We start from the raw sequence: 24,112 nt of genomic DNA, 5'->3' as shown, positions 1-24,112 counted from the left end.
TTGCTGTTCATTGACAGTTAAGTAATAAATATTAACCAAAAAACATTGGTCACTCTTGTCAGGTACTCAATGATGAATCAAGCTAGGCACACAATTAAACAAACCAAAAGCTAAATTAATGAAATGGTGTAGGCTATGAGAGTTTTTACTAAACGCTGCCTCTTTCTTTCCCCCTACTGGCCTACTAAGAAGACATCCCAGCCCTATCACCCTTTGATCCACATCATTTAGTGCACCACACACTATGCACCGTTGTCTTTGGAGCACTGCTGAAGCTGGTTGCCTCCCACTCTCAATAGCAGACGCTTGCTCCCTAGTATATGCATGTGTCGTTTGCACCTCCTTAAGTGCACAAGACCCCTTACCACAACCGAACTACAGTGATCATTTTGTACCTGCTGATTCACGACGCACCCTGACGCCACACCATTGGCAGTGGCCAGGCTGTCCACAGTCCTACCAAATCCGCGTCCTGCATCTCTGTGCGATGGTATAATGACACCAGGCACCATACTGGGTGGCTACTGTCTGCATAATGGACTTCATTAAGCAATACAGTGTTTGGAACCCTTGGGTCATAAATGTACCCAAAATCACTTTTTTGCCCCGCACCCACATAGCCTTCATTTGCAGCTGTTGCAATTTTATCACAGATATCTCGAGTAGTGTCAATTCTTTTGAGTTCGCACTACTTCCCTCATATTCACCAGTTTCCCTTGCCCTGAAAGGACAAATCGTTTGTGCTATGTGGCTCATGGACCTACAGTTATAGACTGTGAAGTTGGGGTGGTACATGGAACTGTCCTTCTAGTCTCTCTGTGCAACTCCTGCTCTTCATGCTCTGCACGCTTTGACTTGTCTGCCTGCTATATAAAGGCACCAGTTATCCTATATTTGAAGTGTGAATGTAGGTGAAACCGAACATGTTTGAATTTCTCAATATTAGAAATGGGGTCTCTAGTTGGCAGAGTTATGAACTCTGCACAAGTAGGGACCACCACTCTAGTCAGGGTACGTTTAGTACACATTGTAAGTTTGCCTGTGATCACCCTCTGGTGGCTGGGCGCGGAGCGATCAGGCAAAACAAAAGAGTCAATGTGTAAAGTATTTGTGCACACACACAGTAAGTGCTCCACACCAATTTAGAAAAATAGCCAATATTTATCTGAGTAAAATGACCAAAATGACAAAAGCCCAACAAACAGAAGTGAAGATATACATTTTGCAAGATTAAATCAAAATGCAGTGCTCAGAAATTAATAGCTTCAACTGGGGCTGTCTGGTTGCAATTGGCAAGGACAAATCCAAAAGTTTAGTCCGACCATGATGGAGCTCGGGCTGGATACAGGAGTCACACAGACCCACTGACAGTACATTGGATGTTTCCGAAATTGCATACGGTGTGGTGCGCAGAGGAGGTGAGGCGTCACAGATGCAGGTGATGCATCAGTTCCAGAATGCGGTGCAAGGTTGTTGAGGTTTTGGCGCTCGAAGACGATGCGGTGTCCAAAGGAGGTGATGCGTCAGGTGCTGGTGCAAGGCCTCAGTTTGTGAAGGCGACGCAGCATCAATGGCAGATCACTGTGCTGAAGGCAATGCGTTTGTTGGAAGTCACGCAGGGCCAGGAATGTGTTGGCATCGGGGCAGTGCACCACAGACATAGTTGATGTGGAGTCCGAGACTCAGGCACCGGAGGTTCTTCGGAGGCGCTCCAGCAAAGTCGAGGCTAAGTTGAAAGTCAAGGTTGTTGCGTCACGCACTCAGTGAATAGGGGCCATGTCTTCGGTAGAGGCAGCGGCAATGCATCGGCAAGGTTGGGCTACAATATAGGTCGAGGTCAATGTGTCGTGCACTCAGTGAGCAGGGTTAACGGCTTTGGTGCAGGCAGCGGCGATGTGTAGATTTCATAGAGGTGCGCGGGTTCTGAAAGGACACTTTGGAGTTGCTGCCTCGGTTTCTTGTTTTGCAGCACCCACACTCACTTTCAAGGGCTCAGGACTGGATTGGGCACTGCTTGGCAGTGCAGGACTCACAACATAGGAGCACAGGTGCTGGTAGCAAGATGCAGGTGAAGAATTTGCTGTCCCTGAGACTTCAGCAACAGGAGGCAAGCCAAGACAAGCCCTTTGAGAACCTTTTTGGGTGCAGGATGTACAGAATAAAGTCCAGTCCTCTCACTCCCAAGCAAGAAGCAGCAGGCAGCAGGCCAACACTGCGAAGCAAGCAGCAAAGTGGCAGCCCCTTCTGCCAGCACAACAGCTCTTCCTCCCAGCAGAATGTCCTCAGCCCAGAAGTATTTTGAGTGAATGGTGTCAGAGGCCCAGTACTCATATCCATTTTAACCTTTGACGTAGGGAGACTTCTAAGAAAGGTCTTTGTATTGCACAAGACCCTGCCCTTCCTGGCCCTGGCTCAGTACAAACTACAGGGGGGTATGCCGCTCTTTGTGTGGGGACAGTCACAGCCCTAATCAGGTGTAAGTGTCAGCTCCTCCCACCACACTTACCGAGGAAGACTCATCAGCCTGGTGGTGGAGATCTGGATATACAGGGCACACCTCAGCTCCCTTTGTGTGACTGTCTAGATGGAAAGCACAACGCTCAGCTGTCACCCTGACTCAGAGATGTATACTATGGACAGGCAGAGGCACAGAATGATTGATGTAAGAAAATGCCAACTTTCTAAAAATGGCATTTTCAGACCTGTGATTTAAAAAACAACTTCATTAAAAGATGTGTTTTTTAAAGTGTGAGTCCAGAGACACCAAACTCCAATTTTCTATCTGCTCCCAGTTGGAAAATACACTTGTAAAGTGCTACAAGGCAGCTCCAATACTAACTTATGGGAGGGATAGGCCTTGCTGTAGTGGAAAACGAATTTAGCAGTTTTTCAATATAAGGACATGTAAAACATAAAAGTGCATGTCCTACCCGTTAAATGCACTGCGCCCTGCGGCTAACTAGGGGTGCCTTACATGTAATAACAGGGAAAGGTTGAGCCTGGCAAGTGGGTGAACTTGCTAGGTCGACATGGCAGTTTAAAACTGCATACAGAGGCCCTGCAGTGGCAGGCCTGAGACAGGTTTCAAGCGCTACCTATGTGGGTGGCACATTCAGTACTGAAGGCCAATAGTAGCATTTGATTTACAGGCCCTGGGCACATGTAGTCCACTGTACTAGGGACGTATTGGTAAATCAAATATGCCAATCATGGAGAAACCAAATGCCATTACATCTTAGACAGAGAGCACATGCACTTTAAAACTGTTCAGCTATGGTAGAGTGCCCAGAGTCCTCAAATCAATAAAAACGAAGTTCAACACATAGTCAAAAACAGGCGGTCAGAAACAAAAAGACAGTGGAAACCACACCAAAAGAGGCCAGGTTTAACACGTGTCCCCCCCCCCCCCCAGCGGAAAGTGAGGAGAACTACCCAACCTCTTTGGAATTTTCTTCACTAAGGTGGAAAAACCTGGAAAGACCATCAGCAATGGCGTGTTTTGTTCCAGGACGGTGTTACACCATAAAGTCCATTCCCTGCAGAGAGATGAACCACTTCAACAGTTTAGGATTCTCACCCCTCATCTGCATTAACCATCTGTGAAGCCTGCGGTCTGCCTGAATGCAGAAGTGAGTCCCATACAAGTAGGTTCTCAGCTTCTTTAGTGCCCAGCCTACAGCAAAAGCTTCCCTTTCTATTTCTCTCCACCTCCGTGCTTGGGGAAGAGACCTCCTAATGATAAAGGCTACAGGTTGATATATACCATCTTCATTTAGCCATGAAAGCACAGCCCTCAGGCGATGCTCTGAGGCATCAGTCTGCACCATTAATTCTTGAGAGAAGTCAGGAACCTTCAGCATGGGCGTCGCGTACATGGCCTCCTTCAGGGTGTCATAAGCAATGCGGCATACCTCTGTTCAGGTCATCTGCTGTGGCTCCTTTTTGGAAGTCAGCTCTGTCAAGGGGGCAACAATGGTGCCATACCCCTTGACAAATGTCCTGTAATATCCGGTGTGGCCAAAGAAGGCTCTGACTTCTGTCTGGGTCATGGGGAGTGTCCTGGCCAGAATGGTTTCAATTGTTGGTTGTAGGGGCTGCACCTTACTGCCCCCTACTTGTGACCTAAGTAAACCACAGAACCCGGCATTATCTGGTACTTACTGGACTTAATAGTGAGCCCAATGCTCTGCAGGGCTCTCAGCACTTCCTGGAGATGGTACAAGTGGTCCACCCAAATGGAACTGAAGACAGCAATGTCATCAAGGTAGGTGGCACTGAAATTCTCTACCCCAGCTAGGACCTAGTTGACCAACCTCTAGAAGGTGGCAGGGAAGTTCTTCAAGCCAAAAGGCATGACACAGAACTGGTAGTGGCCCTAAGGCATTGAGAATGCAGTCTTTTCTTGTGTCTCCTCAGTACCCAGACGTTAAATCAAACTTGTTAAGGAACTTAGCAGCCCCTAGCCAATCAATGAACTCATCAGCTGTGGGGATGGGGTGTGTGTCGGTCTTGGTGATTGCACTCAGCCCACGGTATTCAACATAGAACTGACGTTTAGGTGTGATACCGGGTGGAGCCGCCTTGGGGACCAGAACCCCTGGGCTGGAGCAAGGAGTGTTAGAGGGCTCAATAACCCCTAACTCCAGCATCTTAGAGACTTCCTTTTTGATGCCGGCCCCCACTCAGTCAGTCAACCTGTACATTTTGTGCTTAGCAGGAAGGCTATCCCCAGTGTCAATGTAATGAGTACACCAACAGGTGACTCCTGGGGTGAGTGAGAAAAGAGATGCAAACCCCCCCAGAAACTTGAGACAGCCTCTCTGCTGCTCTAGACTCAAAGTAGGGGAGAGGCTCATACCCTCTACTAACCCGTTGTGCTCTTTGGAAGACAGGAGGTCAGCGAGAGGTTCACTTTCCTCTCCCACCCCATCACCAGTGACCAAGAACACGGTCAACTCAGACCTCTCGAAGTGTAGCTTGAGGCAGTTCACCTGCAGAACCCTCAAAGGGTTCCTAGAAGTCTGCAAGTACACCAGGTAGGTGATGTCACTCCTGCACCTCTTCACCTCAAATGGGCCAGACCAGTGGTCTTGCATAGCACAGGCCATTACCTACACCTTTGGCCTGCTGAAACTCTATCACAGTGATATTCTGGTCATACCAGGGCTTCAAGTCCTCTTGGCTAGCATCCAGATTTACCTGGGTGAGTTTCCAAAAGCAGGCTGTTTGGTTGTGGAAAGCAAGCATGTAACTGAATACTTCCTAGGGTGGCTTTCTGTGAGCTAGCTCCCAGGCTTCCTTCACCAAACTGAGAGGTCCTCTCACACGCTGCCTTTACATAAGTTCAAAAGGGCTGAAGCCAACACCCTTCTGTGGTACCTCCTTGTAGGCAAATAAAAGACATGGCAAGAGGATGTCCCACTTACATCTCATGGGGTCAAAGAGTCCCATAATCATGCCTTTGAGGGTATGGTTGAACCATTCAACCAAACCATTGGTTGGGGGTGGTAAGGGGTGGAGAACTGGAAAGGTCCTCCACACTCCTTCCACATGGCTTTCATGTACAAGGACATGAAGTTGGAACTGCAGTCAGATACTACCTCCTTGGGAAACTCATGTGGGTAAAGGTCCCCATCAGTGCCTTGACAATGGCGGGTATAGTCCCAGTCCTCAGAGGGATACCTTCTTGGTACTGGGTGGCATGGGCCACAAAGACCAGGATGAACCGTTTGACCATGGCTGTCTTGGGCTCCAGAGGCCCCCCAATGTCAATGCCCACCCACTCAAAAGGGGTGCCCAGGACAGGAAAAGGTTGTAGATGAGCCTTACATCCCCCGTCTTTCCACTCACCTGGTAGTTAGGACAAGACCTGCAGAACATTTCTGAGGCCTTCCTCATTTGAGGCCAATAGAAGTGGGTGACAAGCCTGTCAAAGGTCTTTTCTTGTCTTGTCTATCCCCGAATGTCCTGCCAGGGGCACGTCATGAGCCAGACCCAGTAAGAAGGCTCTGAAGAGCTGGGGTACCACCAGCACATATATTGCCCAGGCTCAGCTTGCTATACAGGAGATCATTCTCCCAATAGGTCAGGTGAGTACCAGAGGTGTCACCAGTTGTCCGGGCCCGGCTTGCTTCCGATGACTCACAAGAGTAGGGTACTCTTTCTGCACTGTGCAGAACTCCTCCCTGGAGGGACCTTGGTTCCGCTGCCACTGGACAGCTGAAGCAGGTTCCCCAATTAGGCCACATCTTCCTCTGTAGGATCTGGGACATACCCCTCAGGTTCAGCTTCCTCCTGGACCACAGGAATTTCAATAGGGGTTTCCAGTGCCTCTTGCCCTTCCTCTTTGTGGGAGGCACCTGGGGTATTCTTTCAGGCTCCAGGTCCTTCTGATCATCCTCACGTGCTGCCATGCATCATGTGGTCAGGCGCACCCACTCAGGCAATCCCAACATCTCTAAATGTCACCTGGGCTCCACCTCCTTCCAGGCAGTATACTCCAGGTAATTGCCTGAAAGACAATCCACAGGCATGGATGGACTCACAGCTACCCTCAAGGAACCTGAGACCCCCCCACCCCCATTCAAAAGGAACCTGAGCCACCAAATACTGGTGCTCACTGTTGTCTACAGCAACTACTTGATGGACCACATTAGGCACTACCTGCTCTGAAGACACCAGATGACAATTGACTGTCGCATTGCTGGTTCTTGTGTCTCTCAGAGCCTCCACCCTCTGCCCATTGATGGTCACCCACAGCCTGTACTTCCTAGTGTTGTCAGTCATGAGGGTTCTCTGGACCATCTCGCTGTCACCAAGGAACACTAGGGCCAATTCATCTGCCCCCATCACTAACTAGGACCAACTCCTCCCCAGCGCTACGCTCACCATCCCCAGTGACTGTCGACCGGTGGGAGGCTGTGCCGGCTTGGGACACTTGAGATCCACCTTGATGCGCCCTTCCTGATTACACTCAAAACACTTCATGGGTCCCTTCCCTGCAGACTTTCCTGCAGGGAAATACTTCTTCACAACAGGGGGTTGGATATCCTTACCCTGGGAACTAGTTTCGGGCCCTTTAGAGCACACTTTACTTTTATTTTTGTCCCCCCATCCTTCTTATGTAGAGGACCCTGTCTACACATGGCTGAGTCTCACACATACAGCTTCTTATGGGCCCTAGTGCTGAGCCAGCAGTCCAACTCCTTAGCAAGCTTCCTGGGTTCAGAAGGCCTACTGTCAGTCAAGTGCTGGCGCAGTTCTGGAAAACAAAGACTAAACATGAGCTCTTGCACAATCACATTGTGCAGCCCCTGATAATCAGTTACGTCACTGCCTCCACCCAAACATCAAGTGCTCTGCAGAAGGAATTAATACATTCTACCCATGTCTGAGGGCCAAGTTTCCTACTTTCCCTAATCTTTTGCCTATATCTCCCTGGAGTCAGACCATACTTCCTAATCAGGGCCTCCTTCATGGTAGGATACCTGGTCTTGTCCTCTTCCCCAGGGCAAGTAAGGTGTCCCTCCCCTATACTGAGAAATGCTCCCACAAACCTGTCCCCAATCTCTCTCAGGGATCCTGTGCATTTGAAAAGCTATCTCATAGGCCTGAAACCACCGATCTAAGTCATCTCTTACTCAAGAAATAGGCACCAGACTCTTGGGTATGTGAACATTTCCCTCTGAGTACACTGAAGATATGTTGCCCCCATCTGTGCTGGACTCTGCCCTCTTGGCTTTTAAATCCAGCTCTTTCAAGCTCAGCTTCTGAACTAAAAGCATTTTCTTCTCCTCCATGGCCAATTTATCTTTCTCCATTGCCACAATTTCTGCTTTTCCACATCTACATTGACTTTGGCCAGCTCCAACTGGAGCTTCGTTTCTTCCTGCCTTACCACCTAGGGGGTTTATTAAGCACAAGAGCTTATCCTCACAGAGGATGCGTATAGTGGGCAAATGCAGCAAGTGCCCTTCTGGTACACCGAAGACAAGCCTGCCTGTTTCCAGACCACACCTACTACCTCTAGCACAGGTTCTTTTAAACTAATTTTACAACAGAGCTAACCCTTCCAGCTACTCCATTATGCACCATAATAGGATTAACAAACCTGGAGGAAGTCTCACTATTATATTTTTTTATAACTAATAAATGTTCTATTTTATAATATGGACTTATTTATGGACGCCCCTACATTCCATCTTCCGGGCCAAAGAAATCATTTTATGTGCTCTCTATTGTCTCTTCTAGAACCTTTTATTCTTAAAGCTTCTAGTTTTATGATCTGTGGAGATTTGCTACTTGTATGATAGGGCATATAGCCACACCACTGCTCTAATTGATTCTATGACAGCCATAACCTTCAATCAACTCATTAACTTCCCTACACATAGTGTGGTGCACGTCCGTGGTTCCATCTATGTTATTCACTATCATTTGGAAGTAGTCACACTTTTACCCCTAATTTGGTCTGGTCATGTAGTTGTTCCCTTCAAATATTTTACTACACCTTTTAACAAGAGGCTTTGCACTTGGGCCAAAGTCCAGTGTGACAATTTCAGGTCAGGGTTTTGAGACTATTTTCCTTGTTTTTATGCCAACGTTGACTCCTTCGTAACCAATTTCAATAGTTGGATCACATCCGCACTTGATCCCATTGCTTCTATGCACTCTAAAAAATACAAAACATGACCCCTGATGCACCTTAGCTTACAAGTGAACCAAAAATCGCTAGGCAAATTTGCTGACGGCTAGAACAAAAATGGATAACATTTTACAACAGTGGAGAATTGTAATTTGATGCTACAATAAAGCTGCCTAATAAACTTAAAAGATTGAAAGCTCTAAAAATCTAGTGAGGGATCTCTTCAATATAGTTAAGAATATTTCTTCCCCTGTAGCGGCCAACACCATCGCTGCTCTTTCGCAATATCTGTTTGATAGGTTAGCCACCTTTTATAAGAAAAACAATTATGACATTCATTCAGATTTTTCTCTGGAGCCACACCCAGAGCTCCTACCTCTGCTTATCATCCCACTAAGACCCTTCACTCCAGAATTGTTGTCCTCTTTCTGAAATTCAAGTCCAGGAGCTTCTCAAGGACACTGACTCATGCTCTCTCACTGACCTCTGTCCACCTCAAATTCAACTGCTCTCTTCTAAACAAGTTGTCCCACAGCTCACTGCTTTGAGCTGTGGGACAACGTAAGTGCCACGGTTCTGCAGGCTTGGAAGAAAGCATTGATAGTTTGTCTTCTACAAATACATCTGCTGACCTGAAAGAATATCTTTGGTGCCTCTGCTTCAATATATTTGGTAAAGGACATTAATTGAGGACTATCTTTAGAGCAGAACAACCTTCTAGATGTCTCTCAATCGGGGTTCATAGCCAGTCAAAGAACTGATTCTGCCCTGGTGGCCTTTAGTGATGACATTAAATGTACTTTGAACACAGGCGGTTCAGCATCCCTTATTCTATTGGACCTCTCTGTGGCCTTCAACTCTGCAGCTCATACGATACTTGTGACCCACTAAGCAGACCTGGTTGTTTGTGAGAAGGTGCTGAGGATGTTATATTCCTTTTTATTTGACAGAAGCGAAACTATATTGTCATCCTTTCTTGTCTGTGCATTTTATCCTTCATCACAGGGCTCCATGGTTAGTCCCACCTTTATTCTTATGATTATTACTCCTTTAGCTGCCATAGTAAGATGCTTTGGGTTAAACATTGTATCTTACATGGATGACTCCCAGATAATGTTCACTACCACTGAAGACCTGCACACTGTTTCTACAAATTGTGGGTAAAGTCACCCACTGGATGAACTCAAACTGCCTGAAGCTGAATGGAGAAAAAGCTGAGGTTCTTCTGTTTGATAAGCAATCCTCTTTTTGATCAGCATCTTAGTGGCCTGAGGAGTTTGGAGCCCTCACATCGCCAGTTAGCTCTACTACAAAGCTAGGAGTAATCTTTGATAATAACCCCTCATTCTCCACCCAGATCAATCAGGTTGCTTCAACCTGTGTTTCCATCTTACATACTGTTAGACCTGGGGGTCGCTAGTTGGCTGAGGTAGGTACCTTAGGCCAAATAGAGACCCTTGCTTCCACGTCAGGAAAGGAAGGACACCTTCTCAGATAGCCCCCACTCACCCCCTTGGTAGCTTGGCATGAGCAGCCAAGCTTATCTTCAAGGCAAGGGTGTAAAGTATTTGCAACCACGCTCTCAGTAACCCAATGATGACAACACAAATGGACTCCACACGAGTTTCATAAAAACAAGTATAAATTTATAAAAAAAGACATACAATGAGACCACACAATATAAATCCAACATATGCGTATTTGTAATATTCCTCCTGGCTGGTTATTAAGCCAGCCAGCCCTTGTAAGTTCTGGCGATATTAATGAGCAATTCTAAATGATCCACTGCAATCCTAACACAATGCTATGCAGTTTGTAATGCAAGAATGAGGCACTTTACAATGTAAAAATAATGCAGTTTGTTATGCAACAATCAAGCAGTTCGTAATGCCAAAATAGTGCAATGCGTAACACAACAATCAGGTAGTTTATGCAAAAATAGTGCAATGCGTAATGCAACAATCAGGCACTTCGTACTGCAGAAATATTGCAATGCGTAATGCAACAATCAGGTAGTTCGTAATGCAGAAATAATTCAATGCGTAATACACTAATCAGGTAGTTCGTAATGCAGAAATAATGCATTGTGTAATACACTTCAGGTAGTTCGTAATGCAGAAATAATGCAATGTGTATTACAGCAATCAGGTAGTTCGTAATACAGAAATAATGCATCACAGTGCCTTAGGCGGTCTCTCCGCCACTCATACTGACTCGCGGTCAGCTTCCGGCAACCGATGCCCCCACACGGGTATGCTGTAAACCAAAGTGCAGCTCCTCACTCCGGTGCCGGTACTGCCACTCCTTGGCACGTACAGGCCACGATAAGAGCTGAAGCCGAGGCTCGCGCTGCAGGAATGGGAGAGGCCGAGAGCGTCCCTCTCCAAACTCGCACCCCGCCCCAGGCAGCGATACAAGTTACCTGGGGGGTGCGACCTCGCTCTCCTGTCTTCTTCCTGCGACTTGGGCCTCTGATGCAACTTTGTGGATACCGGAGAGTGGAACTCGGGCCATCCCTCGACGGGGTTGGTTTGAGGTCCCGCTCTGGCAACAGCGGGCTAGGGCCAGCGGCTCAGCTCCTCTGGGGCTGCCGGTCCGGGCCACTGGTGCTTTGAAGATCTCAGGCTGCAACAGGGCACACACACACAGCGTCTCTGAGATTCCCTTGAGCTTCAGTTGTGCATGATCACAGGGCACTCCTCACGAAGGTTTTAGGCTGCACGAAGCACACGCACACAGCCTCGTTGAGACTCCCTTGAACTCCGGGAGCACGATAACAGGGCAGACCTCACGAAGGTCTCAGGCTGCATGAAGCACACGCACACAACGTCGCTGAGACTTACTTGGACTTTGGGTGTGCATGATAACAGGGAAATCTTCCCGAAGGTCTCAGGCTGCACAAAGCAGACGCACACAGTGTCGCTGAGACTCACTTGGACTCTGGGTGTGCACGATAACAGGGCAATCCTCACGAAGGTCTCAAGCTGCACAAAGCACACGCACACAGCGTCGCTGAGACTTACTTGGACTTTGGGTGTGCACGATAATAGGGCAATCCTCAAGAAGGTCTCAGGCTGCACAAAGCACACGCACACAGCGTCGCAGAGACTCACTTGGACTCCGGTGCACATGATTACAGGGCAATCCTCACGAAGGGCTCAGGCTGCAAAAAGCACATGCACACAGCGTCACTAAGACTCGCTTGGACTACAGATGCCCACGATCACAGGGCAATTCTTACGAGGGTCTCAGGCTGCAAAAAGCACACGCACACAGCGTCGCTGAGACTCCCTTGAACTCCGGGAGCACGATAACAGGGCAATCCTCACGAAGGTCTCAGGCTGCATGAAGCACACGCACACAACGTCGCTGAGACTTACTTGGACTTTGGGTGTGCATGATAACAGGGAAATCCTCCCGAAGGTCTCAGGCTGCACAAAGCAGACGCACACAGTGTCGCTGAGACTCACTTGGACTCTGGGTGTGCACGATAACAGGGCAATCCTCACGAAGGTCTCAAGCTGCACAAAGCACACGCACACAGCGTCGCTGAGACTTACTAGGACTTCGGGTGTGCACGATGATAGGGCAATCCTCAAGAAGGTCTCAGGCTGCACAAAGCACACGCACACAGCGTCGCTGAGACTCACTTGGACTCCGGTGCACATGATTACAGGGCAATCCTCACGAAGGGCTCAGGCTGCAAAAAGCACATGCACACAGCGTCACTAAGACTTGCTTGGACTACAGATGCCCACGATCACAGGGCAATTCTTACGAGGGTCTCAGGCTGCAAAAAGCACACGCACACAGCGTCGCTGCGACTCTCCTGGAAACTTTTGTGTTCCTGATTTTCCGCAACAAGGAGCCAGCTCACCTCGGGCCCTTGGGGATAAGTTACTTCCGGACACAACACATAGCAAAGTCCTTTCAAGCAGGGGGAAACAGAACACCTCAAAGTCCCTTTAGCCTCTCCTTGGTTAAAGCATTAATCTGCAGGCCAGGCCCAGAACACACAGCAAGGGTCAGTCCTTTCTTCAATTTCTTCAGCTGTTTCTTCCTTGGCAGAGGTACCTCTTGACCAGGAAGTAGGTTCAATCCTTTTCAGTCTTGATCAATCCACTTCTCTAAAGTTCAGGGGCTTCAGCTCTCACAGTTATACCCTTAAATGTCTTTGAAGTATTTGTGTTCAGGGGGGCACATAATTCTATTCAAACCAGTTCTGGGTGCCTCCCTGCCAGTGACACCTTCTTCCTTTGATTAGTGGGGTCTGGATTTTCAATTACTCAGCAGGAGATGGGACCATTGTTTTATGGCAGTAACCCAGGCCTCTTCACCTCTAGGGGCTACTCCTGCCCCCGCACTCCAGATGCAGGTCAGCCTGTTGCTGTTTCACCTTCTTCCCTTGGTCAAGCATTCCCCAAATTATATCACTTTTGAATACAGATAGTCAATCCACAGCCAGGCAGGGACACACAGAAATGTTAGAGCACAAAAACCCAGCCACTTCTAAAAGAGTGGTTTCTGAACAGACAATGCAAAAACCACGTTCATAAAAAGATATGTTATTACATTGTGAATTCAGGCAAACTAAACTTCACCTCTTAATCTTAAACCTTTGGGAAGATAGGCTGGAAAACATAGTACACAGCCTCCCCATTCTGTCCTATGGGCAAGATGGCCTTACAACCGTGAAAAACGAAATGGAGAGTATTTCACTGTCAGGACATGGTACACACCCCAGTACATGTCCCACCTTTCACATGTACTGCACCCTGCCCAGGGGGTACCTTGACCTACCATAGGGGTATCTGATGTGCATAGAAAGGGAAGGGGAAGGCCTGGCAAGTGGGTGCACTTGTTAGGACAACATGGCAGTTTAACAAACTGTGCGCAGGCACTGCAGTGGCAGGCCTGAGTTCTCTCTTTAAGGCTACTTGTGTGGGTGGCACAATAAGTGCTGCAGGCCCACTAGTAGCATTTGCATTACCAGTCCTGGCACACATAGTGCACTTTACTAGAGACTTTACTAGTAAGGCAAACATACCAATCATGGACAACCGATTAACATTACACTTCATACAGGCAGCACTTGTACTTTGACACTGATCAGCAGTGGCAAAGTGTCCAAAGCATCTAAGTTGGCAACACTATGTAAGAAAAAGGTCGAGGGGGAAAGCAAAAGGTTTAGGGGAACTTTAGCCAAAAAGGGCTAAGTCCAAAACATATGCTTAGAAAAGCCTTCCCACCTATTCTATTTGAATCTCATAAAGCAGTGGTTCAGGCTGGAATTTCTTCACAATTGGATTACTGCCATTCCCTGTAATGAGGTGCCCCTCAAACACATTGCCAAAAAATACAAATAGTTCCAAATGCTGTGACACATCATTCTGGACATCCCTAAACATAATTCAATTTCTGACTCATTGGAAACCTTACACTGGCTGCCTATATGCAAACAATGGATGTTCAGGGTGCTGTGTCTGGTGCACAAAGTTCTTCATCAGACAGGACCTGGTTTCACCATGGATAAATGTGTTTAGTATGCTTCCACATAGAACCTTAGATCTGCCCACCTGCATGATGTTTGCATTCTTAGGATCAGGCTTAGTAGACAAAGAGACAGAGTCCAGTATTTTCTGCCAGCCAAGCTTTGGAATTCCATCCTGTTGAACATTAAAAATATTGATAAAGCAAATTAAAATTTGTCTGCTCCAGCTCAAACATTAATTCTGCTTGGGGCTACCGTTGTTTCATCTAGATCAGGCTGTGCATAGCCGAGATGCCTTTGGGTGTTAGTGTGCTTTGAAAAGCTTATCTTCATTTGTCCTATTTTCATATCCTATAGTTGCACAACCAACAGTGTTGGAGGTATTTGATGAAGAGGAAATTCTTGGTGGTTGCTTTGGATTAAATACAGTCAGGTCATCTTTTAGAGTTGAAAACTTGGACATTTTTGAGAGAGTGAAGATTTTGAGATTCAAATCAATGCTAGACTGTCAATGGATTGACAAGTAAAAAGTGTTATTTCACCTGCTTATTTTCATTTAAAGATGCTTAGTAAAATAGGCTTTTCTGTGGCCAAAACAGATTAAGGTACCGTGGTGATGGCCATCACAGGCACCCATCTGAATTATATGAACCATGGGGCATTTTATCAAGAAGGGTGTTAAAATTATTGCTACTTTAGCGGCAGGAAACTGCAGCTAAAGCGGCGATAATGGGCTTGATAATATGCCCTTGAGAATTATGAGCTTCTATGGGAATTCACAAGGGCATATTATCAAGCCCATTATCGCCGCTTTAGCCCCTTGTCCCTTAAAAATTCAACAGCAAGAAAGGGATTCAATCTATTTACAAAAACCCATATTTCGCAGTCACTTCCTCAACTCTGTTGTCTGTGCACATTTATATCAAATTAAAAACGTCAGTTTTAACTGAAAAAGCTGCACAAGGTAATGCGTCCAAATACCTCATTCAATAATTTGACACTTAAGTGTCTAGGAGGACCTTAAGAATATCAGATATTAGACTGCTTTTACTACCGAAGAATGTGTGGAAAATGAAGGATGCTTTTCTAACTCTAGCGTGTTCTTCCTCAAATAAGCTCCCTAAAAAATTAGAAGTATAGATGATCTTCTCATTTTTGAGAAATGCTTGGGTACCTTGTTGAATTAATAACAAAACCTATACAAAGCAGATCACATAACATAAGAAAATTAAAGGTCAGATGAATATTTCTTGATCAATGAACTTCAGTGAGACTTCTAGCTCTGAAACCTTTCATGTAAGGGAAGGCAGTGCCTTACCTGTCCGTAGACACTGGAGAAATATGAGGACAAAGAACAGGAGGGAATCAGTATTAGGTTGAGCCTAGGCAGCGTGCATGACCTGTCTGCAAGACCTGCTGCAATCAATAAAACAATTTTTTTCTCACCTGCTGCTTACAATAGGTTGACTCCAGTGTTGCTCTTCTTTGCTACCTCCTAACTCTATCCCACAGCCGATATATCACATCTGTTGAAGGCTGAGGAGCACCAGCCAAGTATCCTTATGGTTTCAGGGCTTATCTGTTGTTTGGGAGAACTCTTTCTCTTCTGTTGCCTTTCCATGCACTACAAACCGTGCTCGTATGTTTGGTGCCATGCGTGTTAAGCATCAGTGGCCGTCTTTTTTATTTAAACATAGTTTCCTGCTCGCCGCTGCCTAATCTACTTGTGCAATGCTCTCTGCCCCCCATCTCCCGTTGCTGCTTTTTTTTGCTTCCTTCAGCTCATGTATCAGCATGCTGCTCCCTTCTGAATATGATGAACTCCGCCCCCCTCCGACTCACCGCACTTATTTCACACCACCTATTTCCCTACAGTGTTCACTTCTCCTGGTCTGCTGCTGGTAACTGCCCCCCTCTTTCTTCTTCTTATTACTTCTCTTTTTATCTCTGTCTTGTTCCTTCTCACTTGCTGAAAACCATGACTTTAACAAATGGCTCTTGCCGTCTCTTTCCTCTCCTTTCCTTTATTTGTTCCCATGTGAAATGGATTCTAAAAAGAAAGAAACACCTTTGCTGCAACTGTCGTCTTTTTCTGACATTTTTCCATTCCAAAGTGCAGCCTCGGGATGGAGAGAAAAAAAAGGTTACAAACACGAAAAATAAATAATGCAAGACAGAGGGGTCGCAAAATGGCCAGATTGGTTTTATTAACACCCACACACATTAATGCCACTTTACAGAGTTTGCCATTGAAGCGCTACTTTTGTTATCGCCTTTTTCTTTGAACAATATTTTTTCCCCAGGTGGGGAAGTGCACCATTCCTGGAGGTACTGCAACACCTGATTGATGCGTAGAGTGGAGGAGTTGCTGTAATTATACTGCAGTTTCATGTTCTTACCAAACTTCCTTTCTACCACTATTATTGCTACAGAACATCACCATCACTGTCACTTCAGTACATCTATACTACTATTATAAAGAGAGAGCCCAAACTTTTGAGGCGGGTAATCTCAAGAAGTACAGCACCAATCACAACACCCAATACAGCATTGGAAAGGACAGTTGCAGCAGATGGACATAGCCTATACAAGTGGCCACCATCTACATTACAAAGGTAAAAGAACATTAGGGGTAAAGTAGTCCCTTCTGGGCGTGGGCGTTGTGCTGTCAGCGATGGGCGCGGCAAACAAACCTTCACAGGACTCCCTTGTGGGCGTGGGCGTTGTGAGAGGGTGTGGACAAACAGCCAACAGCAATATGCGCGGCATTCACGGGGCGCGAGGCGCGCCATTCACCGTCATTAGTGCTACAACCGAAAACGGCATTGTAAAGTAAAACATTCACGTAACACCGTTGTGGGCCTGGCCGTTGTCAGAGGGGCGTGGCAAAACTTGACTGGGCGCGGCATTCACGGGGCGCGCAAACACCAATGGGCAAGGCTTAGAGGGGAGTGGCCAAACACCAATGGCCAAGGCTTCACGGGCCGCGGCATTGCTACGGTGCTCCGGCGGGGGCTCAACACACTCACACTAACAGTGGGGAGCACAAGATTCGCTTATTGTTCCGGTGCTCAGGCGGGGGATAAAGCCACTCAGCCTACCAGCGGGGATCACACCCTTCGCTTTTACCACTGCACAATTTGCTCAGGGCCTCAAGCGGGGATTAAGGCGAATGAACGGACCAGCGGACATTACAAACGTTTGACAAAAGAATATTTCACACACGCCAATGGGCAAGGCTTCATGGGCCGCGGCATTGCTATGGTGCTCAGGCGGGGGCTCAACACACTCACACTAACAGCGGGGAGCACAAGATTTGCTTATTGCTCCGGTGCTCAGGTTGGGGATAAAGCCACTCAGCCTACCAGCGGGATCACACCCTTCGCATTTACCACTGCACAAATTGCTGAGGGCCTCAAGCGGGGATTACGGCGAATGAACGGACCAGAACTTTGCAAATAACGTTACCGTCTATCACCAAGTTCAATAAACAGGTACATAACAACGTGTAAGGTCAATGGTAAATAACGCTCCTAAATTATTTTACCTTTTGTGATACTCTGTGGTATACCGTGAGATCTACAGAAACAATGGGGAGAGCAAGGATAATGTTCACCAGAGTGAACAGGGAGTACTCCTGTACCCCTGAATACTAATATAGAAAAACAAATGAAGGAGTACCACCAGTGAGAATTCACCAGTTGCTGTAGGGGTGCACGGTTTCTTTCGAAGAAAGGGAAAAATCTCCTTTTATTAGAAACCCCTCACTCATCACCTAGTGATGACATGCTTCATCATCGGGGTCCACCCTAATGACCTAGCGTCATCAGGGTGTGCTTCAACACCTGATTGCAGTGGAGCAGGTTGTGAGTGATGGTGCGTGAACAAAAAGGGGTAAGTGTGTTAAAAATTGTCCTGGTTTAAACTTAGAAAAATAAAGACTTTTTATTGGTAAGTAACTGGACAATGTTAAAATCGTGGCGAGATAAAGTGAGGGCAGTGATGAGCCCGTGTATCTCTTTTATGTGTGGGGTCTACATGTTTCAACCTTGGTGGTTGTGTTGAACCAGGTTTTCATCAGGACCTAAAACCAAAATGGTGGATGGTCTGCGTCCCCTAAAAGACGCACCCGATCCTACCATATGGAACCACTTGATGACAAAAAATGTGCCCGTGGTATATGCTCGCTCCACAGTGGGTGAGCTTGTAAAAATCAAAACACCTGTAAAAGAAGTATGGACATTTGTCACATATTGATTGTATTTACAAGCCTGTAACGTAGTGCAGTGCTTCAACGTTGTGTCAGCATGCGGTCTCACCCCGTTACATGGTGAATTCAGTGGTAGCATAATACTGTTAATATTGCCGGTATTCACGTTTTACTCCAACATACTTCTAGTGGGAGGAGGGAAGTGATAGTGCTCAATGCGGGGCGGTGAGTATTAACCGCAACTTGCACACTAAAGAAGTGCTGTGGTTGATTTCTTATTCACAACTTGCACGCAGTACTTTAATTCATCACCGCGTGGTACTGTCTCGCATACTAGTTCGTTTGTGCGAGGCTATATCAATTTTGGATCGTGCATGCACTGTCATTGTAAAATTTGTACAACATAGGACAAAAAAACGAACATGACATAGACATATGACAAACAAAGAAAGTATAACCAAGGCTCACTCTCAATGGAGTGCTCGTGGACTTCAAGGGGCAGGGGAGGTTACCCTCGTGATAAAACGTATTCTGCAGGGGAATAGATTGTAAATGGGCGTTATTATGAGCGCGAATGGTTAATGAGCAGCCAAGCCCTGGTTGCGCTTGTGACGGCGCTCGTTCATGGTAGAACATGCCTTGCATTAAGGATTGGATCTCTACTTACAGTTTTCGCCGAGGATTAATTCTTGCAACCTACTGCCTGCACCGCCCCGTTAGTAATGGGAACGGTGTAGGCGGAAGTAAATAAACCGAGGATGAAGCCGTGATGGGCGTGGTTAAGCCCCGATCACGTGCTCGGCAGCCCGGCAAGCTGAGGCTCTGCGACGGTGGCTCAGCATGGTCAAAGCGGTGCAACACTAGTGTGTGTTCGAACCGCGGTCATGCAGGATGCTAACACAAGCGGGCACAGCAGTCTGTTATTAATGGAAAGCGGACTGATAATTGTGTCCACAGAGATATATAATACCATATATAATAAACGCAAGTTATTAAGTACTAGTTCCAAATCAATCTTGAATTGCAAATCCTCAGGATATTAGCCAATTGTACACCTATAGTGGGATTAAATTAAATAGGAGTCTGAAATAAGGACCCCCCATGTGGGAACAGCGGTGATGTATGACTTCAGGCTAAGTTCAAAAAAGGGGGGGGAATGCCAAGGTTGATCCTGGTTGGAGGAGTACCTGGCTATGGGAATAGCATATTATGGCAAAGTAGCAGACAGCTCATATGGGGTTTACAAGTAGGCAGATGATTGCCAGGAGACAGGTGGGGAAGAGTTAAAGTACAGAGGCCCATGGGATGTTATCGTTGAGCCCGGTGATGTGAGTGGAAAGTCTATAGACCCAACGTTGTTCTTTTTCGTGTAGAATTTTCTGTGAGTTGGGTCCATTTGGAATCTGTTCGATGACGGCCCATCTCATATCGTTTGGGGTGTGATTCACCTCCAGGAAATGGTCTGTCAACTTGGTCGCGTTTTTCCTGCAGCGTATTGTGCTGCGATGCTCGCAGATGCGTTGTTTTACCTTTCTGGTCGTCATTCCAATGTAATTCTTCCCGCATGTGCATGTGATCATGTACACAACGTTAGTGCTATTGCAATTCGTGTGTTTGCGCTGTTCCCACACTTTGCCTTCTTCAAGATTCAATGTTTTCGTATTTTCAGTCAGATGGCAGACGCTACAATTTCCGCATTTGAAGTGCCCAGTGATCGGCGGCAAGTTCCACAGTTCGGTGATGCTAGGATTGGGATTGCTGGTTTCAATTTTAGGTCTGGTATTTACCAGGCTGTCTTTTAAGCTTGGTGCTTTTCTGTAGGAGAACAGTGGTTTGTCCCATTTGAACTTGCCTGTATTGAGTATTTGCCAGTGTTTGTTAATGCTTTTACTCACTTTGTTAGATATGGTATTATACGTTGTGACACAAGTGAGGGGAACTGAATCATCTTGGTCCGTCTTTTCTTCCAGTAGGGCATCCCGAGGTTGATTCCTCGCTCTTTTCTGACACTTTTCAATTACTTTGTTGGGATAACCTCGTTGTTTCAATTTGCAGGTGAGGTCTTTTGCTTGAAGTTTGTAATCTGTTAATTTACTACAATTGCGCCGTAATCGTAGATATTGGCCATATGGTAAATTTTCTTTGAGCGGACGGGGATGAAAACTCTCATACCTTAGCAGATTGTTCTTGGCAGTGGGTTTAAAATGGGTTTTAGTTGTCAACTCTTGCCCTTCCTTATTGATTTCTATGTCCAGGAAGATCATATGTTGTTTGTCAGACGCATGGGTAAATCTGAGGTGTGGGTCTCGAGTATTGATCCAGGTGGTAAAGTCTCTCAGTGTCTCCTCAGGTCCTTGCCAGATTGCTAAGACGTCGTCGATATAACGACGCCAAAATTTGATATGCTCTCTGTAGGGGTTCTCATCTGTCAAGATGTGTCTTACTTCAAAATCATGGACGTATAGTCCGGCTATGCTAGGAGCAAAAACACTGCCCATAGATGTTCCACCAATTTGGAGGTACAGGGAACCCTCATATTCAAAGTAGTTTCTTTTAAGTGCGAGCATAGCACACTGCAGGATGAATGTTTTAGGTGTTTGATGTTCCCAATTGTGATTTTCCAAGATGGTTTGAAGGACATTCAGGGTGGCGTCTTGAGGTATACTCGTATAGAGGCTCTCTATGTCAAAGCTTAGTAGAATGGTTTCATCATCCACTCTTACGTTATTCAGAAGTGTCAGCAGATTTTTGGTATCTTTCAGGTATGTGGGGGTAGATTGCACAATTGGTTTCAAAAAGTAATCACAGAACCTTGAAAGAGGTTCCAAAAGGGAACCAATTCCGGACACGATGGGTCTCCCTGGGGGGGGAGTTTTTCCTTTGTGCATCTTGGGCACAGTGTAAAAATATGGAATTTTCCCATCCGTTTTGCTGAGGTAGTCAGCTTCCTGTTTGGAGATCCCTCCGGAGGCTTCTGTCGTCTCAACAAGTTCCAGGATTTCAGCTCTTAGTTCCTCAGTGGGATCTGTTGGTAAGGGTTGGTAACTCTTGATGTCACTGAGTAGCCTTCTGCATTCAGAATAACAACAGCAGGGAAGAGCGGGAAGCAGTAATACGACTGAAAAATGACAATTCTGTCATTATAAAACCTGCTGACAAGGGCGGCGGCCTGGTTGTCATGAATAAACAAGACTATGACACTGAATGCAGAAGGCTACTCAGTGACATCAAGAGTTACCAACCCTTACCAACAGATCCCACTGAGGAACTAAGAGCTGAAATCCTGGAACTTGTTGAGACGACAGAAGCCTCCGGAGGGATCTCCAAACAGGAAGCTGACTACCTCAGCAAAACGGATGGGAAAATTCCATATTTTTACACTGTGCCCAAGATGCACAAAGGAAAAACTCCCCCCCCAGGGAGACCCATCGTGTCCGGAATTGGTTCCCTTTTGGAACCTCTTTCAAGGTTCTGTGATTACTTTTTGAAACCAATTGTGCAATCTACCCCCACATACCTGAAAGATACCAAAAATCTGCTGACACTTCTGAATAACATAAGAGTGGATGATGAAACCATTCTACTAAGCTTTGACATAGAGAGCCTCTATACGAGTATACCTCAAGACGCCACCCTGAATGTCCTTCAAACCATCTTGGAAAATCACAATTGGGAACATCAAACACCTAAAACATTCATCCTGCAGTGTGCTATGCTCGCACTTAAAAGAAACTACTTTGAATATGAGGGTTCCCTGTACCTCCAAATTGGTGGAACATCTATGGGCAGTGTTTTTGCTCCTAGCATAGCCGGACTATACGTCCATGATTTTGAAGTAAGACACATCTTGACAGATGAGAACCCCTACAGAGAGCATATCAAATTTTGGCGTCGTTATATCGACGACGTCTTAGCAATCTGGCAAGGACCTGAGGAGACACTGAGAGACTTTACCACCTGGATCAATACTCGAGACCCACACCTCAGATTTACCCATGCGTCTGACAAACAACATATGATCTTCCTGGACATAGAAATCAATAAGGAAGGGCAAGAGTTGACAACTAAAACCCATTTTAAACCCACTGCCAAGAACAATCTGCTAAGGTATGAGAGTTTTCATCCCCGTCCGCTCAAAGAAAATTTACCATATGGCCAATATCTACGATTACGGCGCAATTGTAGTAAATTAACAGATTACAAACTTCAAGCAAAAGACCTCACCTGCAAATTGAAACAACGAGGTTATCCCAACAAAGTAATTGAAAAGTGTCAGAAAAGAGCGAGGAATCAACCTCGGGATGCCCTACTGGAAGAAAAGACGGACCAAGATGATTCAGTTCCCCTCACTTGTGTCACAACGTATAATACCATATCTAACAAAGTGAGTAAAAGCATTAACAAACACTGGCAAATACTCAATACAGGCAAGTTCAAATGGGACAAACCACTGTTCTCCTACAGAAAAGCACCAAGCTTAAAAGACAGCCTGGTAAATACCAGACCTAAAATTGAAACCAGCAATCCCAATCCTAGCATCACCGAACTGTGGAACTTGCCGCCGATCACTGGGCACTTCAAATGCGGAAATTGTAGCGTCTGCCATCTGACTGAAAATACGAAAACATTGAATCTTGAAGAAGGCAAAGTGTGGGAACAGTGCAAACACACGAATTGCAATAGCACTAACGTTGTGTACATGATCACATGCACATGCGGGAAGAATTACATTGGAATGACGACCAGAAAGGTAAAACAACGCATCTGCGAGCATCGCAGCACAATATGCTGCAGGAAAAACGCGACCAAGTTGACAGACCATTTCCTGGAGGTGAATCACACCCCAAACGATATGAGATGGACCGTCATCGAACAGATTCCAAATGGACCCAACTCACAGAAAATTCTACACGAAAAAGAACAACGTTGGGTCTATAGACTTTCCACTCACATCACCGGGCTCAACGATAACATCCCATGGGCCTCTGTACTTTAACTCTTCCCCACCTGTCTCCTGGCAATCATCTGCCTACTTGTAAACCCCATATGAGCTGTCTGCTACTTTGCCATAATATGCTATTCCCATAGCCAGGTACTCCTCCAACCAGGATCAACCTTGGCATTCCCCCCCCTTTTTTGAACTTAGCCTGAAGTCATACATCACCGCTGTTCCCACATGGGGGGTCCTTATTTCAGACTCCTATTTAATTTAATCCCACTATAGGTGTACAATTGGCTAATATCCTGAGGATTTGCAATTCAAGATTGATTTGGAACTAGTACTTAATAACTTGCGTTTATTATATATGGTATTATATATCTCTGTGGACACAATTATCAGTCCGCTTTCCATTAATAACAGACTGCTGTGCCCGCTTGTGTTAGCATCCTGCATGACCGCGGTTCGAACACACACTAGTGTTGCACCGCTTTGACCATGCTGAGCCACCGTCGCAGAGCCTCAGCTTGCCGGGCTGCCGAGCACGTGATCGGGGCTTAACCACACCCATCAAGGCTTCATCCTCGGTTTATTTACTTCCGCCTACACCGTTCCCATTACTAACGGGGCGGTGCAGGCAGTAGGTTGCAAGAATTAATCCTCGGCGAAAACTGTAAGTAGAGATCCAATCCTTAATGCAAGGCATGTTCTACCATGAACGAGCGCCGTCACAAGCGCAACCAGGGCTTGGCTGCTCATTAACCATTCGCGCTCATAATAACGCCCATTTACAATCTATTCCCCTGCAGAATACGTTTTATCACGAGG

The sequence above is a fragment of the Lissotriton helveticus genome, chromosome 1_1, assembly GCF_964261635.1.
Source record: "Lissotriton helveticus chromosome 1_1, aLisHel1.1, whole genome shotgun sequence".
NCBI classification, from domain to species: Eukaryota; Metazoa; Chordata; class Amphibia; order Caudata; family Salamandridae; genus Lissotriton; species Lissotriton helveticus.
Note: the sequence above shows the minus strand (reverse complement) of the source record.